Below are 18,988 nucleotides of genomic sequence, written 5' to 3' on the forward strand. Positions count from 1 at the left end.
CAATATTCTTGAAAAGATATTCTTGTATCACAATATTTTTTCTTTGAAATGTTTGCGTATGAGCCCAGTGCCAGTTTAGCAGACGGGTAAGTATTTGCATGGTGCACGCAGAGCACACCTGACATGTCTTTACTTCTATATGTGTCAAAGAAAATATGCACACATGACATTGTGACGCCTGCAAGTGTTTACTGACAAAAATAAAAAATCAGGCAGTGAATCACAGAGAAGGGGCAACCTAGAAGGCCAAGGAGCACAAAGTTAGCAAAGCTGGGACAAGGCACACATTTATGTTTTCAGACATAGGGGTCTATTAGGATCATGGGCGGATCGCCACCGCCCGTATGGCTATCGCGTTCTGCCCGCCATTCTAGTCCGCCCGCCTAACATTTACCCCAAGCCATCTCACAATGGCGTTGGGGACTAGGGGTAGGCGGAATTTGCGTAACCGCGTTATGCAAATCTCCGTGAAACGTTAAAAAATCTACGCGAACACGCAGAAATTCGTCGAACACGCGGAATTGCTTGTTCGAGGTGCTTTTTTCCTGTTCGCAATTGCTGTTTGTGTGCTCGGGGGGGGGGGAATATCTCGCGAACTCGCATTTTGAGAACGCGAACAAGCAAAAATTTCGCAAAGCTGCAAAACGTAGATTTTTGGGTAATTTCGCGTTCTCCGCAGAACGCAAAATTACCCAAATTCCGCAAATTCCGCGAGCGGAACGGAATTTGCCGCCCAGTCCTAGTGGGGACCCAGGCGGACGGAAAGACAGTCTGCCAGTTTTCCCCCGGTAGGCAATCCGCCCGATTGCCTACCAAGCGGAAAAGGCCCATCATATGGTGGCGGTGCCTTGCAGGCACCGCCATCCATATTATGATGATGGCGGTCCCATACCTTTCCATGACGGAGACTCCGCCATGGAAAGGCATGCAGTGTTTTCTTTGTGGGCCCGTTGCGGGCCCTCAGGTGGGTCTGGGGTGGGGGGCTGCACTTCGGGGGTCCCATGGTACCCCCTCAACATTGGCATGCACAATGTGGCAGGCACCGCGTGGTGCCTGTCACGTTGTGCAAGCCAATGCACAACATGCATATATTGCATTGTGGCGGGGGCTGCTTACAGCACAGCCTGCCACAATGTAATGTATGCGGGATGCCACTGCCACCGTGGCGGTGACATCCTAATTGCTGGACCGCAGCACCACTGGCGGACGGTCCCAGCACCGCTACGATGGTGGGCGGACTGGAGTCCGCCTGCCATCCTAATAGACCCCATAGTATTTTAGGCCCTCATTGCGAGTTAAAGACAGGGGGCCTGATTATGAGTTTGGCGGTCTTGGAGCAGGTTGCACGCCAGCACCCGCTACATGACCACCAAACTCGACCGCTGGCAGCCCGCCAGATTAGGAGTTGTCTTCTGGTCTGGCGGGCAGTCGCACCGCTATGGAGCACCAAAGCCTGTTCCTGTATGGCATGAAGTTCCTGCTGTGCAGGAACATGGGGTGCATACACATTGGTGGGGGGAGGGCACACCATATGCCCCCCTGCATGCATCCCCAGGCATTGAGTCAACAGGTGGTCCGGTAGGGCCTTATTTGTTTCCTCACAGCCCCCTTTTCGTGGCAGGTTCACTGCCACAAAAAGGATGGATGTGAGGAACTCACAATATGATTGGCTTGGCGGTGCCGCAAAGACACCGTCAGCATATTGCGACCTCACACCGCTGCAACACTGCCGAAGGGTCATGGATTCCTGGTGGTTGCAGCGGTCCCTTGGTGGTCTGACCGTCAAACTCGTAAGAGGGGTCAGACCGCTGGTGTGGCGGTACCCCCACCGTCACTGTGGCTACGGGGTCCATCGGACTGTCATAGTCATAATCAGGCCCTAAATTACGATTCTTGTGCAAGCACGTGTCTGCATAGAGATGGGGATGACGAATTGTCTAATAATTTTCACATGTTCTCAGTTTCCCACTGATAAACTTCATCAGGTCAGCCTGCTGATACTTATCTAGGGGAAAAGACCTTCAAAAAAGGGAAAACATGCGGAATCTGGTGTTTTAGAACCTGGATACGCATGGTGTGCCTCCTTTTGCTGTTAATAACTCTGAATAGGAGACATCTACTGCACGTGGTAAATACATCCTCCTGGGGCAAAAGGCTGTTTACCTTATATGGTAAATATCCCATCCTGTTCTGAAAAACGTCTAGAGGGCCAAAAATAAGTGCAGGATGTGACATTTTATGCTAGTGAACAAGCAACATTTGATGCAATATGTGTGCATCACACCCACTCTGCCTTGACCAGTTGTAGCGGGAAACAACCTTTACAACGAAACTTTTACAACGCAACATCCATTACATCGCATGCCATTACAACGCAACCATTACAATGCATGACACTACAACGCATACCTCTACAACGCATGTCATTACAACGCATACCATTACAATGCATAACATTACAACGCATACTACCCTTACACTATCCAACACTTACCCTACTGTTGCACCCCCTGGAGTTAGAATAGTAATTTTTACCCCTACACTATCCAACACTTACCCTACTGTTGCACCTCCTGGAGTTAGAATAGTAATTTTTACCCCTACACTATCCAACACTTACCTTACTGTTGCACTCCCTGGAGTTAGAATAGTAATTTTTACCCCTACACTATCCAACACTTACCCTACTGTTGCACCCCCCTGTAGTTAGAATAGTAATGTTTACCCCTACACTGTCCAATACCTACCATACATGCAATGTAATGTTATGCGTAATAATGGTATGCGTTGTAAAGGTAGTATGAGTTGTAATGGAATGCGTTGCAAATGTAGTTTTTAAAAATTAGTTGTAATGGCATGCGTTGTAATGGAATGCGTTGTAATGGATGTTGCGTTGTATAAAATGCGTTGTAAAGGTATACGTTTTAAAAGTATGCGTTGTAACGCCATACATCCGTTGTAGCGGTTAAATAAGCGGTTCCTATGTCTTCATACTGTAACTACTGCTGCGGCCGAACGATTTTCTTTGTCTGTTTTTTTGCATGTACTTCAATCTAATGATCTCGCATTATATGTAAAGCGCTCTGATACCTTCGGGTCTAGCGAGCGCTATAAAATGTGCACAGTCAGCACTGACCGAGCATGTCAAATGTGTTACCGAGGATGCCAGCCATGAGAATGGAGGACACAACATCCTTGTGTAGCACTGGGGGACAGATGGCTGCAGCTGTCACAGTCAGACTGAGACAGTATTTTAATTTCACACATGCTTCAGATGGGAGGGAGGCTGTGCATTTGAGGGGGCGGAGTTCTGTCTCCTTGGGTATGTAACGTTTACAACAAAATTTTTACAACGCACTACCATTACAACACAGGTATTACCACGCATACCTTTACAACGCATTGCGCTGGGGGGCGCTCTAGGATAGGAAATAAGTTTAATTTTCTATCCAACACCTTCCCTAGTGTCCACGGGGACTGGAGTTGGAATAGAAAATTATACTTACCACTATCGAGCACCTCTAAGCGCTATGCGTTGCAATGGTATGCGTGGTAAAAACCGCGTTGTAAAGGTATGCGTGGTAAAAGTATGCGTTGTAACGTCATACATCCGTCTCCTTGCCCCTACCTCTACACAAATTCAAAATAACTAAGAAATTAATTCAGCAACTTGAAAACTAGGGCTGTGAACTCCATCATCCCTCGGATAATGTGTGCATTTCAGGCCTGTAGGTCACATGTGAATCCTGTCAAGCGTGAGTTATATGTGTGTTTGCAACTCCCTTCACAGGAAGGGTGCCATTAAATTATTGATATGAGTTAAACACCTCGGAGCTTATTTAGAAGGCTCTTAAGCCACTTTTGCGTCATTTTTAACACCTGAAAAGTGACGCAAAAGTGGTGCAAGGGCCTTCTAAATCTGCCCCCCCCGATCTTGTTGTTCTACCTTCCTTCATTTTTGGAATGTCAAAAGTTTCTGTTGGAAATGTTACTTTCACTAAATAAATCGATTGTAGTTGTAAACTTTATTCATGTAGCGCTTACTACCCCTGGCGAGTAAAAATGTAAATGTAAATGTAAATGTATGTGTCTTGTAAAGCGCACGGCTGCCCGGGTAGGTCCCGGCGCTGTAGACCGCTGGGGAACCCGTCCTGGCTTTCCCTGTGAGATGGTCCCTACTGGGTATCTCCAAGGTGAAACCAGGCATCCCCGGCGTCTGTGGGGGCCGTTGTAGAGATGAGGCAAGCTAATGCCCAGAGTTACCGAGTGTGTTCCCTGGTTAGAGTAGGCACCGAGGCGAGAATTATCGAGTCCGCTGACCCTGGTCCACGACCCTGCCGCGTCAGGAATTGAACACTGGTCCCGGGCCGTCCTCTGCTTCCGGGTCTGCCGACTCTAACCAGTGAGCCACACCACTCCACACGAGTGCTTGCAGTGACTCGCATGCTACTCTGGAACCCAAGATCAGAGGTTAATAGTTAGTAGATTAGTACTTTTTTTTCTTTTGTGCATTAGTTCAAGTTCAAGTTCAAGTTCAAGTTCGGGTATTTGTATAGCGCACTGCTCACCCAGAGGGTCTCAAGGCGCTTGGGTAGGGGTTCACTATTTGTCAAATACCCTGGTTTTAAGTTCTTTTCTGAAGGAGATGTGGTTCTGAGTAAGGCGGAGGTGAGTGGGGAGTGAGTTCCAGGTCTTGGCGGCAAGGAAGGAGAAGGATCTGCCACCCATGGTGGATTTTCGGATGCGCGGGACGGCGGCGAGGGCTTGGTTGGACGATCTTAGTTGGCGGGAGGGTTTGTAGAAGGACAGTCGAGTGTTGAGGCATTCGGGTCCTAGATTGTAAAAGGCTTTGTGTGCGTGGGTGAGAAGGCGGAATGTAATTCTTTTGTTGACGGGAAGCCAGTGGAGGTCTTTTAGGTGTCCGGTGATGTGATCTTGGCGAGGGATGTCTAGAATGAGTCTCGCTGACGCGTTTTGGATGCGTTGGAGTTTTTTCTGTAATTTTGCTGTGATTCTGGCGTATAGTGTGTTGCCATAGTCCAGTCGACTCGTGACCAGTGCGTGGGTGACAGTCTTTCTTGTCTCGAGGGGGATCCAACGGAAGATCTTTTTGAGAATGCGAAGTACGTTGAAGCAGGATGATGAGACTGCGTTGACTTGTCTGGACATCGAGAGAGAGGAGTCTAGGATGAAGCCAAGGTTACGTGCATGGTCTGTGGGTGTGGGTGCTGTGCCCAGAGCGGAAGGCCACCAAGAGTCGTCCCAGGAAGAGGGGGAAGATCCTAGGATGAGCACCTCCGTTTTGTCTGAATTGAGTTTAAGGCGGCTCTGTTTCATCCATTCGGCTACTTCTTTCATGCCATCGTGAAGGTTGGTTTTGGCGGTGTTAGGGTCTTTGGTGAGGGAAAGGATTAACTGGGTGTCGTCGGCGTAAGAGATGATGTTAAGGTTATGTTGATGCGCGATGGAGGCGAGTGGACTCATACACACGTTGAAGAGGGTGGGACTGAGTGAAGATCCTTGTGGTACTCCACAGATGACTTCAGTGGCCTCAGAGTTGAATGGGGGAAGTCGGACTTTTTGAGTTCTCCCAGCGAGGAATGAGGTGATCCAGTTCAAGGCTTTTCCTTGTATTCCGATGTTGCTGAGGCGCTGTATAAGGGTGCTGTGGCAGACTGTGTCGAAAGCGGCGGAGAGGTCGAGTAGAATGAGGGCCACAGTTTCACCGTTGTCCAGTAGTGTTCGGATGTCGTCTGTTGCTGCAATGAGGGCGGTTTCGGTGCTGCGTTTGTCTCGGAATCTGGATTGAGATGGATCGAGGGAGTTGTTGGATTCAAGGAAGGTGGCGAGCTGGCTGTTGACTGCTTTCTCAATGACTCTGGCCGGGAAAGGGAGGAGGGATATGGGTCGGTAGTTTTTAAGTTCAGAGGGGTCTGCTGTGGGTTTCTTCAGAAGGGCGCTGAGTTCGGCGTGTTTCCAGCTTTCTGGAAAGGTGGCAGAGTTGAAAGAGCAGTTGATGACATCACGGAGATGGGGTGCGATGATGGAGTTCGCTTTGTTGAAGATGTGGTGGGGGCAGGGGTCGGTTGGCGAGCCAGAGTGGATGGAGTTCATTAGGCGGATGGTGTCTTCAGTGGTGATTGGGTTCCAGGCGGTGAGGTTGTTAGTTGGCGGAGTAGGATCTGAGGGTGGTGGGGGGGGGGTTGGAAGATGGGAGTATTCTCGAAGCTGTTGTGGATGTCGGCAATTTTGTTGTAGAAGAAGGAGGATAGCGCATTGCAGAGGTCTTGGGAGGGAGTGATGTCGTTAGATGCTGCGGTGGGGTTGGTGAATTCTTTGACGATGTTGAAAAGTTCCTTGCTGTTGTGATTGTTGTTGTCAAGACGATCCTTGAATGCTGATTTCTTAGCGGATCGAATCAGTTGGTGGTGTTTGCGGGTGGCAGCCTTGAGGATGGACATGTTGTTGGAGGTTGGGTTATTTCTCCATGTTTTCTCCAGGGAGCGGCATAGCTTCTTAGATTTTTTAAGGTCATCATTGAACCAGGGAGCCTTTTTGCAGTCTGATTTGATCTGGTGTTTTTTCAGGGGTGCTAATTCGTCAGCACTGTGGGTGATCCATTGCTTGAGATTGGTGGCCGCTTGGTTTGGGTCTAACGAGAGGGTGGGAGGGTTTTGGTTGAGTGATGTGAGGAGTTGGTCGGAGGTGATTTTGTTCCAGTTTCTCCGAGGAATAGGTTGTGGGCGGTTGTGGGTCAGTGTGGTTTTGTAGCTGAAGTGAACACAGCTGTGGTCCGTCCAATGGAGAGCTGTGGTGCGATCGAAGGAGATATGCTTGCTGGAGGAGAAGATAGGGTCGAACGTGTGTCCGGCAACATGGGTGGGGGTGTCAACAAGTTGTTTGAGTCCGAGATTGGCCAGGTTGTCCAGAAGGGTGGAGGTGTTGCTGTCGTGTTTGTTTTCAAGGTGATAGTTGAAGTCTCCTAGAAGAATGTAGTTCTCGGAGGCAAGGGCATGTGGGCAGATGAAGTCAGTGATGTCATCGCTGAATTGACTGCGGGTACCTGGAGGCCTGTAGATGAGGGTGCCTCTAAGAGTGGTCCTAGGGTCGGTGTGGATCTGAAAGTGGAGATATTCGGCGGTTGCAAGGTTATCCTCGGAGCTGGTCGTGATTTTGATGGTGTTCTTGTGGATGATGGCAATGCCTCCTCCTGTTTGATTGGTGCGGTCTTTACGGGTGATCTTGTAAGCGTCCGGTATGGCTATGGCGATGTCGGGTGCTGATGATGTGTTCATCCATATTTCTGTGAGGAAGGCGATGTCCGGTGATGCAGTGTCGAGTAGGTCCCAGAGTTCCGTTGCGTGTCTGTGGACCGAGCGGGTGTTGAGCAGGATGCACTTCAGGCGGTTAGAGTCGGAGCTGTGTGTGGAGGGGTTGGATTTGGTGAGGGTCCTGGTGCAGTTGAATTTGCAGGAGAAGCAGGCGAAAGGTCCGTGGGAACGACCTGGGGCGGCTTCGCAGCATTGTGGTGTTCGTCCGGGGTTGAGGGCGAGGAGAGTTGTGGCGTCATATGTGACTCTAGAGGGTTGGGAGCGGCGGGAGCCAGGGGGACAGGCGCTGGGCGCGGTCCAGGCGCGGACGGGCGTAGACGGGCTTACATTTGGCGCACCTTCGGCGCGCATGGGGCGCGATCGCTGCGCGTAAACGCTGCGCGACAATGCATCTGACATATATGGATAGTGGAAGGGGAGGGGCGAGGGAGGAGCAGCTGGGAGGCGGGTGCGTGGTGGAGGGGGCGGGCTCCGGACACAACAACAACAATGCTAATGGCGGCTAAAACGGAAGTGCAGACCGGGATTGGGGGAAAGTGAATAAATTATTTACGCGGTGGGCAGCACAGCAATAAATACACAAACGATGCGGCAATGCGAGCTAAGCAGCACAGGCACTCAGAATTAATGAAACAATGCAGGCACTGTCGAGCAAACAAACAGGCACGTGAAAATAAAGAAATAATGAAATAATGAAATAATACTGCAGGCACGGTCAAGTGCTAATTAAGATCAGCAGTGCAGCGCTAACGATAACAGGCAGAGTAGGCAGGAGCGAGCAAGGGCAGTAGGGAGCGACCGCTTCTGACGAAGTCATAGTTGTGTTAGGTGTATGCTCCTAATTGCTTGTGTTTTGAAGAGTGAGGACACATGAAGATATTAGATAACACTGCCTTTAGTGAGTCAGTCATATTAGTAGCTCAGTGCTCAATGGGCATGTTTGTGGGTGTGCATGCTCAGAGTGTGCGCTGCAGCATGTGTGGGGCCAGAGCCCCTTCCTGTAAGCGGACTTGTTAAGGGAGCCAGGAGCCCTGAGGGTCCTGTGAGGGAAGACAGGTGGGGGTGTGGCACTGGGTTCCAATGGGGACATCCTAGAACCCTTATGTAGTTCACTCCAACCAGATCTAGAACACGCAGGAGAGGAACAGAGCCGTGGTGGCACCTGGCATAGGATGGTGGCGCCTGACATAGGATGGTGGGACCTGACATAGGATGATGGCCCCTGACATAGGATGGTGGCGCCTGACATAGGATGGTGGCACCTGACATAGGATTGTGGCGCCTGACATAGGATGAATGCACCTGATATAGGATGGTGGTACCTGGCAGAGGATGGTGGTACCATTCATAGGATGATGGCACCTGGCATAGGATGGTGGCCCCTGACATAGGATGATGGTGACACCTTACATAGGATGTTGGTACCTGACATAGGATGTTGGTACCTGACATAGGATGATGGCACTTGATATAGGATGGTGGCACCTGACATAGGAATGTGGCGCCTGACATAGGATGGTGGTACCTGACATAGGGTGGTGGCACCTGACATAGGGTGGTGGCACCTGACATAGGATGATGGTGACACCTTACATAGGATGTTGGTACCTGACATAGGATGTTGGTACCTGACATAGGATGATGGCACTTGATATAGGATGGTGGCACCTGACATAGGAATGTGGCGCCTGACATAGGATGGTGGTACCTGACATAGGGTGGTGGCACCTGACATAGGGTGGTGGCACCTGACATAGGGTGGTTGCACCTGACATAGGGTGGAGGAACCTGACATAGGATGGTGGCACCTGACATAGGCTAGTGGCACCTGACATAGGGTGGAGGAACCTGACATAGGATGGTGGCACCTGACATAGGGTGGTGGCACCTGACATAGGGTGGAGGAACCTGACATAGGGTGGTGGCACCTGACATAGGCTAGTGGCACCTGACATAGGGTGGAGGAACCTGACATAGGGTGGTGGCACCTGACATAGGATGGTGGCATCTGACATAGGATGTTAGTACCTGACATAGGATGGTGGCGCCTGACATAGGATGGCGGCACAAGAAACAGGATGGTGGCACATGACATCGGATGGCGGCACATGACATAGGATGATGGCACCTGATATAGGATGGAGGTACCTGACAGAGGGTGGTGGTACCATTCATAGGATGGTGGTAGCTGACATAGGATGGTGGTACCTGACATAGGATTATGGCGCCTGGCATAGGATGATGGTACCTCACATAGGATGGTGGCACCTGACATAGGATGGTGTCACCTGACATAGGATGATGGTTCCTGACATAGGATGGTAGTACCTGACATAGGATGGCGGCACGTGACATAGGATGATGGTACCTGGCATAGGATGGTGATACCTGACATAGGATGATGGCACCTGACATAGGATGATAGCACCTGACATAGGATGGTGTCACCTGACATAGGATGACGGTTCCTGACATAGGATGATGGCACCTGACATAGGATGATGGCACCTGACATAGGATGATGGCACCTGACATAGGATGATGGCACCTGACATAGGATGGTGGTACCTGACATAGGATAGCGGTCCATGACATATAATGGTGGCACCTGACATAGAATGATGGCACTTCAGTTAGGATGGTGGCACCTGACATAGGATGGTGGCACCTGACATAGGAGGTCGGTATCTGACATAGACTGATGGTACCAGACATAGGATGATTGCCAAGCCAGGTTCTTCCTGGACCGGAAACAAGCATCCTGGGACCGGTTTCTGGTTATTACCCTTCCTCAGCCAAGCTAGCTTGAATCCAGTGGCAAAGTGAGCAAGGGACCCACGTCTGGGCATACCCATCCCACTTAGGGCAAAAAGTGATACGCAAACAAATGATGGAATGCTGAATAAATCATCCATACTCCCCCAGTCAAAAGATCTGTGTTAAATCCATTGTTTTTCTGCTCACTACACCACCCCACTTTGGACCCAGCTATATGCAAATCAATCTTGACCCTGTGCCTCATGGGAACAGTCCAGCCTGAACTGCCAAGCTAGGTCCTCCCTGGACCTGAAACAAGCATCCTGGGACCGGTTTCTGGGTATTACCCTTCATCAGCCAGGCTAGCTTGAATCCAGTGGCAAAGTGAGCAAGGGACCCATGTCTGGGCATACCCATCCCACTAAGGGCAAAAAGTGGTATGCAAAGAAGTGATGGATGGAATGCTGACAATGCAAACAGTCTCCCCAAGTCAAAAGATCTGGGTTGAATCAATCGTTCTTCTGCTCACTACGCCAACCCAGTTTTGCCCAGCTGTATGCAAATGAGTCTTGAGCCTGTGAGGCACAAGACTGATTTGCATACGGCTGGGGTTGGGGTTGTGGCAAAAAGAACAATGGATTTAACCCAGATCTTTTGACTGGGGAGAATGTTTGCATTGTCGGCATTCCATCTATCATTTCTTTGCTTTAACACTTTTCGCCCTAAGTGGGATGGGTATGCCCGGACTTGGATTAGGTTGCTGAGCAGACTTTTGACGTCACCTATAGCTAAGTTAATTCCTGCTAGGATTTTCTCAAAGCATAAGATCCACTGTCCTGCCCCATCCATCAATGGGGTCAGCTTGTTCTTGAGCCCTTCTTTGTCACATAAATGGTCTCTGACACAACCTTGTCTAGCAGCGGGCACATTTTGGTATGGAGCGGCTCAGTCGGATTCTCCCCAACATAGCGCTCTCATCTTCTTAGACATTCCTGCATGAAGGGGAAGTTCCACTGTGAATCTTCCCCTCCATGCCGGATGCAGTCTTCCATGATGACTATGTCACCTCCCAGCAGATCGCCCCTGAGCATTGTGGTCAATGCAGTTCACTAAGCGTGTGTGCTTGCAGGATTGTCTCGAGTAATTACAAAGTTGTACTGGCCATCTCTATACATGTGTTTCTGGATCATTATCCGTCGTCAGTAGAGATTAGGCATCAAATACTAGGGGTTGCTGAGCAGGCTGCCAAAGTATTCTCAGGTCACAGTACCTCTCACGGCACGCAGGTGCCTCTCCACAAGCTCGTCAGCTCAACTGGCTCGAGGGAGCCTTTTGAACAGGAAACCAATGTTGGATCACACTGCTTCACCTCCCAGCGGGTCGCCCCTGAGCATTGTGGTCAATGCAGTTCACCAAGCGTGTGTGCTTGCAGGATTGTATCGAGTAATTACAAAGTTGTACTGGCCATCTCTATACACGTGTTTCTGGATCGTTATCCGTCGTCAGTAGAGATTAGGCATCAAATATTAGGGGTTGCTGAGCAGGCTGCCAAAGTATATATATGAATTCTGTGCCGTGTTTTAACAGAATTTTTTAAAATAAAAGATGTACATATTGTTCACAACATGATGACTTACGTGACTCATTTAGGAGACGCCGTGCTAAAGTTCAATTACTGACTACTGTTCATTACTGTGTACTTTTAGAACTATGTACAACAATAGATGTGTGCTGAGCCAGCCTGTCCTTAAACTATAAACTAGCTTGACCTTCCCTAGCGTGCTGACTAAGGAAAAAGTGATCTAAGCACTTGTGTTAGTTTGCCACACGCCACATGCTGAGACTAACGATCAGATGGAGTCTCTTCCCCTGTGACAGTGTCTCCAGATTTAACTCCGCCCACGGATTCAGCAGAACTTTTAATCAATGATAGCGTCTGCTCACCAGTCTTGTTGCGCAGATGAAAATGTGTTCGGGCAGGGGTCCTTGTCCTTTGACAGCAGCCGGGCTCGATAAACCAATGTCTCATGACTGGCTTGCCAAAATGATGCTTGTATATGAATTTACCTTGAAAAAAATGAAACGTCACAGTGTTTTTGGCAAAAGAGGAACAAGTTGGTTTCATTTAATGCAGTGTCCCATAGAGCAGCAACATAGTCATGTCTAAAGACTGTCTCAATATACAGAGGTTTTGGCTGGCATTATTTACAGTTTACAGAGCTGAGCTCGTCATGGGCACCCAAGAGATAAAACTGATTATACATTCTTATAAGCATATATCAGGGCCTAGTCATGAACCATAAATTCAACCATCTGATAAGGGGGACCAGGGGCTCTAGACTTTGTGGACACCCAAAGTGGGCCAGTGTGTATGATGCCAGATGTCCAGCATGGGGAGCGTGTGATCACTGCGTGTGGTGTGCATGCTGTGTTCTGACTGGCTAGAATGTCTGACAAAATATCGACAGACAGAAAATCGACCTAGAAAAATATCGACACAGAAATATCGAAGTCAAAAATATCGAAGTCCTATCTACATAAAGGTAAGTACAACCTTATCGAGTAAAAAAATCATAGTCAAAAATATCGATGTTAAAAAGATCGTTTTTTTAAATGTTTCAATAATAATGTAAAAATAAGTAAATAATACATATAATTAAAAAAATTATAGACATAAATATTAAAACATATTTAAAAATAATAACTAATACATATAATGTTAAAAATAATTAAACATCTACATATAAATTAATACATATACTTACTCCACATATTGCAACATTAGGGAAAGCGTTGGATAGCGTCAGGGTAAAGATTACTATTCCCACTCCAGTGAGTGCAACAGTAGGGAAAGCGTTGGATAGTGGATGGTTAAAAATTACTATTCCCACTCCAGTGAGTGCAACAGTAGGGAAAGCGTTGGATAGTGTAGGGGTAAAAATTACTAATCCCACTCCAGAGAGTGCAACAGTAGGGAAAGCGCTGGATAGCCTAGGGGTTACATTAACATACTTATCAATGAAATAATTTTTTACAAAAAAATAACATTAATAATGAACTTATAAAAAATTATTGATAAATACCAATAAATTAACATTAATATTTACTTAAATAGCATTAAATTACATCCCACACTATTCCCCCTTTAACACACAACACCCTACACATACAAAAAACACAATTAATTTAACTATCAATTAATCAATTAACAATTAATAATACATTAATTATCTTTAATATAATTATAAATTACCGAATTCATTAATATTCATTACCAATTAATAATTAATTAACAATCAATTGATAATCAATACCAATAAATAAAAACAATCTCATTATTAATTTAATTTAATTACTTTCCACTCTATTCCCCTATAAACCCACAATCCACTACACATAAAAAATCACATAATTAATTTAATTATCAATTAATTACTAATAACAATAAATAAAAATTAATAATACATTAATTATAACGATTACAATTAACTAATTAATAACAATGAATTACCAATTCATAATTAATTAATAATTAATTATTAATCAATACCAATAAATAAAACATAATAATTGATGCGGGAAATCCGCTGCGGACTCACCAAAGACCCACCCCCAAATTAGGATGGCTGGTGGGTCTTGGTTTTAGTCCGCCGCTTTTCCGTCGCGGTCGGCTTACAACCGCGGCGGAAAAGCTCTAACATGTCTGGCGGTGAGCCCGTCTGCGCCCGTCCGCGACCGCACGAGGCCAGAGGCCACCCCCCTTGCCCATTTTTCGAGCCAGACTATCACTTATAGCTCGCAATCCCTTCGGCAACTATACCAGCCATCTGAGCCATCCTGTCTACACGCATGGGATCCGTCAATAAAACATCCTGATGCAGCAACTGCGGCTTTTACTTTGCCCCTCACCCCCCTCAGAAACCCACAACATACTCCATGCTTTTGCTCAATTGCCGTTCACTTCCCAAACATTCTATGGAAATCCATCTAATGTTAGAGGAAATAAACCCAGACATTCTCTTTGTCACAGAGACGTGGCTGCAGGAACATCCTGAACCAGATCTGGTACAAGCCCTCCCACCCGGATATCCAATACGTCGCCTCGACCGAAAAAAAGGAACTGGAGGTGGCCTAGCAGTAATCCATAAAGCTGATTATGAAGTTGCTAGCAACCCTGTGCCCCTCCCAGACAGTGAATGTCTTTCTTTCTCTATAAAATTCAGCCCTATTCATACCTTTTCTGGCATGCTCATATATCGCCCGCAAGGATCCCAAGGGTTATTTCTTTCATACCTTGCATCAATAGCTGCAAACCTGGCACTCAGCTCTGCCAACTACACAATTTTGGGCGACATTAACATCCATTTGGACGATTTGACCGACCTCTCCGCCAGAGAACTTACATCAAGCTTACAAGCCCTTGACTTACATAAACTTGTCCTCGGGCCTACACACCAAAAAGGGCACCTACTAGACCCCATTTTCAGTAACTGTCCCAACCTCCTTGCCAAAACCGCTTCCCCACTGCCCTGGTCTGACCATTTTCTTATCCCATTCACTTGGACCCTTCCCCATCACTCCCCCCCTAAACCCCTGATGACTCTGCAGTCACGGAAATGGCAAAAAATGCCTTTAACCGAATGGCAAACTTCCTTAAAATGCACAAAAATCTCTAACTCATCCAACCCTATCCAGGGGAACAACAATTGCAACAGATGGATCATCAATTCTTTAGATCTCGTACTCCCTATGAAAAGTTTTCATCCTAAGCGGGGCTATCCAACAGCCCCTTGGTGCACAAACGACCTACGAAAGGTCAAATGTTCCTGTAAGCGAATGGAGAGGAAATGTCACCTTGACTACTGCCCTGCAGACAAAGTCAGCTACAGAGCAGCTATTAAAATCTATAAAGTAGATATCCAACGAGCTCAGGCCACATACTATGAACAAAAGATAGATAATGCTGCGTCCAAACCTAAGGAGATTTACCGTATAGCTAAATCTCTCCTGCGACTTCCTGAGACCTCTAAAGCCCATAATAACACCCAAACCCACTGTGAGGAAATAGCGGAGTTCTTCCATCATAAAATTGAAACGATCAATTCCTCCTTCCCCCATTCTGCCACCATGCCCAGAGACCCCACCAACACTGACCCTACGGCAGTCCCACCCAGTGTTCTTAATAACTTCCCAGCCCTTGATAAAATCAATCTAGAAAAGTTCATGAGAAGGATCAAATCTGGATCCCCAATTGACCCAGCCCCTCCTAGGGTTCTCACTCAAATAATTAGCCAGATATTACCCACCATCCAAGACTTGCTTAACTCCTCCCTTGACACTGGCAATGTCCCGCCCTTATGGAAGAGAGCTATGGTTAAAGCCCTATTAAAAAAACCTAGCCTCGACCAATCCAACCCTTTCAATTACCGGCCCATCTCCCTTCTACCCTGGCTCAGTAAAATTCTGGAAAAGCATGTTGATTCTGTTCTGACAAACTTTCTAGAAACTAACAACATACTGGACCCCACCCAGACTGGTTTTAGGCCTCGTCATGGAACTGAAACTGCCCTGATTGCAGTGACGGAGGAGGCAAGAAGGATCCTGGACGGTGGCGGCTCCACGGCCATCGTCCTACTTGACCTGAGTGCCGCCTTCGACACTGTAAATCACAGCATTTTGCTCCATCGCCTTGGTATGATCGGAGTGTCAGGAATAGCACGTACCTGGATGGAATCATTCCTTACAGACAGATCCTTCCAGTGTAGTGTGTTTATCTAGGTACCTATATTGATACTCCTATTTCTGACCCTTGTCCGGTTATTAATTCACTAGTGTCCATACAACGGCACAGAAACCCGTTTTCAGATTAGGTCATAGCGCATGCTGTCACATTAAGCAAGCACTATTCCTCCAGCCCCCTAGAATGCACACCGAGTTCTCAAAACAAACCAAACCATCAGCAGGCCTGGGAAATCCCCCGCAGCTATTGTTTTGATTTCGCTCGAGAACTCCTAAAAGGAATGTAAGAGCGACCAGTCCTTATGACATTCTTACTGATGTCTTATGTCCATCCTTACATCAAACTCGGCACCTTTCAGGTATAAATATACCGACGCTGCCCTAAGCAACGACACGGTGGTGATGAGCTTGGAGCAGCACTACTTGCCGGAGAGCCCAGCTGATGGAGGAAGCCCACGGACGCTGCCCCTCCCTTTTGACGCGCTGAGAGAGACGCTGCCTTTTCTCCTGCCGAGAAATCCAGCCTCCGGCGTTTCCGGCTTACCTTCGCGGGTAACTGGGATATCGAGTCCTGAGAGAGAGAGATACCAGCCCTCCTGCCTTCTAAATCCCAGGTACTGAACTGACTAACCCCTTACAGAGAATTCTTGAGTCAGATTCTTGGCAAAACAAACTTAACTTAAACTGCTACTTACTTACTCCCTCCCACGTATTAGGCTTAGGTCAGGTACACCGGGGTAGGCGTAGTTAGAAGCACCAGTTGAGTACGATTAGTCAATGTATATATGTATGTATATCTTTTATCCATTTTAGGTATCATATGGCTAAGAAACCATATCAATGCTTTTACAGTATTATTTTATAATCCTGCTTTTACTGTATGCACTCTACTTAACCTTAAGTATTGCAACTGTAGCGATTCATTTCTCTTGTATGAGAAAAAGAGACTGATCAATAAATAACATCTTTTATTGAACACGCCCATCTCTTCTTTCTCTACAAACTGGTGGAACTAAGTATGCACGTACTGACTGAGTAAGATAGCTATCTTTTGTTTTCACACGACTCTGGAGATATACTCTTGATTAGGGAGAGCAAAGTTGTCATGTTCTATGGTTGTCAGAAACTAAATCCCTTCTTGTCTATCCAGGGAGGTTAAACTCCTCCTCGCCTATTCGAGAAAGTTTCTAGTGAACTCTGAGCTAGCTGGCACACAAAACTTTAAGTCTAATATCGTCAGTAGAAGACCTAGTTAACCTCTGTCCTACATCTATACTATTGAAGATATTATTCCAATGCGCAGAGCCTATTGGGAATATAGGAACTATACTACATGGTGCCCAACGATTTGGTAAGGCGATAAAACTAACGCAAGGCATTAGAGTAACTCAGTCGTGCTTTTCCACACAGACCCTTTCTCCCATAAAACTCCAAAGACGTCTGGAGTGGGTCAAAGGTTAAATCCGCCAAACTTAGTAGGAGGAGACTCCTATGTATAGTTTTTGGTTTATTCAACGTTGAAGGATACACTGTTCCAAAATATTGTGCATCTAATCTTTGTTTCCGTGAAAACCTGATCTGCAACAAAAAAAACTTCCTGTCAGTAAAATGTCAGACGGTGAAGGAGAGAGGGAGACAGCTAGATTAGCAGCTCAACTACTAGCGGATGACACAAGTCTCCTACAGCAAGACCCGGATGCAATACTCATCCCGGTCAGCATAAGAAAAACTATAACTTTAAAACTTATAGAAAATGGACTGACATCAAGAGGTGGTACAGTCATATATGTAATTGAGGCACATGAATATCGGCAGACAGAGGTATTCTATTCATGGATAAACTTTCCAGCAGCAAACGCTGTAACAAAGGAGTTCCACTATTACAAAATAGAGGAACCACCGGATGAGTACACCCCTTTCGAGGAGGTGGAAATCCCACTCAAATACCAAGAGCACCTGCTCTGGTTTAAAGGCGCCCTAAAACATAATGATCACATCACCAGGCTCGGTCCACTAGGTAGACCAGGAGCAACGTGGCCGGTTCTAGCCAGCTACACACCACATCCAGACATTGAAAAATGTCAGTACCAGAACTATTAGCACAGTTAAAACAACTGATTAAAATACACAGACAATTAGTCCAATATTTAATGCGGACTTCAACAGTCCAACCAGCTATTAAAATTCCACAGCTGACCCCTCATCAGGGGAACACAAATAAAATCACACCACAGAACATACAGTCCTGTCTAGGTAAAGTACCCATTAAAAGGGAACAAATTCCATTCTGGTTAGCACAGAAAATAACTCAAATAGAGGCGGTATTTCCGGATACCACCCCTGTTGAGAAACACAGAATTCTGGCTATCTGTCTTCCAATGGGGATCGCACCACATGTGGAGGACTGTGACACTTGGGGTACAGTCTTTGCTTCCATTTACACAAAAACACATGGTGTTCCGTCCATGTCGGTAATACCAGAGGTGCTAAAGCAGATTCAAAATGAATACGGTCCAGAACCTGCTTTAACTCTGGGTATGAAATTACTGAAAGATTTTAAGCAGGGCTCGGCAATATTACTAGCCAACATAAAGGGGGAAGCAGCAAATGTGGCAATCCGCCAAAGGTTGAAGGAAACAGATATAGCAGACCAACCATTTGAACTTGCCAGAATCATAGAAAAATCCTATGAAGAACTAGGAAGAGATAGTTTGGGTGGGAAACCAGTGAAACCCCAACTAATTGAAAATCCTGCCGAAGAGGAGGGGGCGCGATATGTTGAACCCTGCGACCGCCAGGACACGGGGATTGCTGCAGCTGGAACATTAACCCAACGTGCTATCTTACAGCCAAGCAATCAACCCAGACAGGAATGTCATAGACTGAAGGCAGAAAATGCACAGAAACAGCTCCGTGCACCTCTATTCCGAATTCACAGCTCAAAAACTGGCGCACAATGGGCGATGAAATAAAGCAGACGCTAGGCAAGAAGGCATCCCAGGGTTCAACTTCCTGAACACAATAAATGACAAATAAGATACCTTCTTTCTCCGGGGGGTGCAATCCCTCCGCTCTCACGTCCTCCCGCGATCCATGGAACACGGCGTCTGTGCATACCAATGGGTGACACACCAAAATAACTTTTTCAACGGTATCCGTGG

This window comes from Lissotriton helveticus, chromosome 5_1, assembly GCF_964261635.1.
Source record: "Lissotriton helveticus chromosome 5_1, aLisHel1.1, whole genome shotgun sequence".
Taxonomy (NCBI): domain Eukaryota; kingdom Metazoa; phylum Chordata; class Amphibia; order Caudata; family Salamandridae; genus Lissotriton; species Lissotriton helveticus.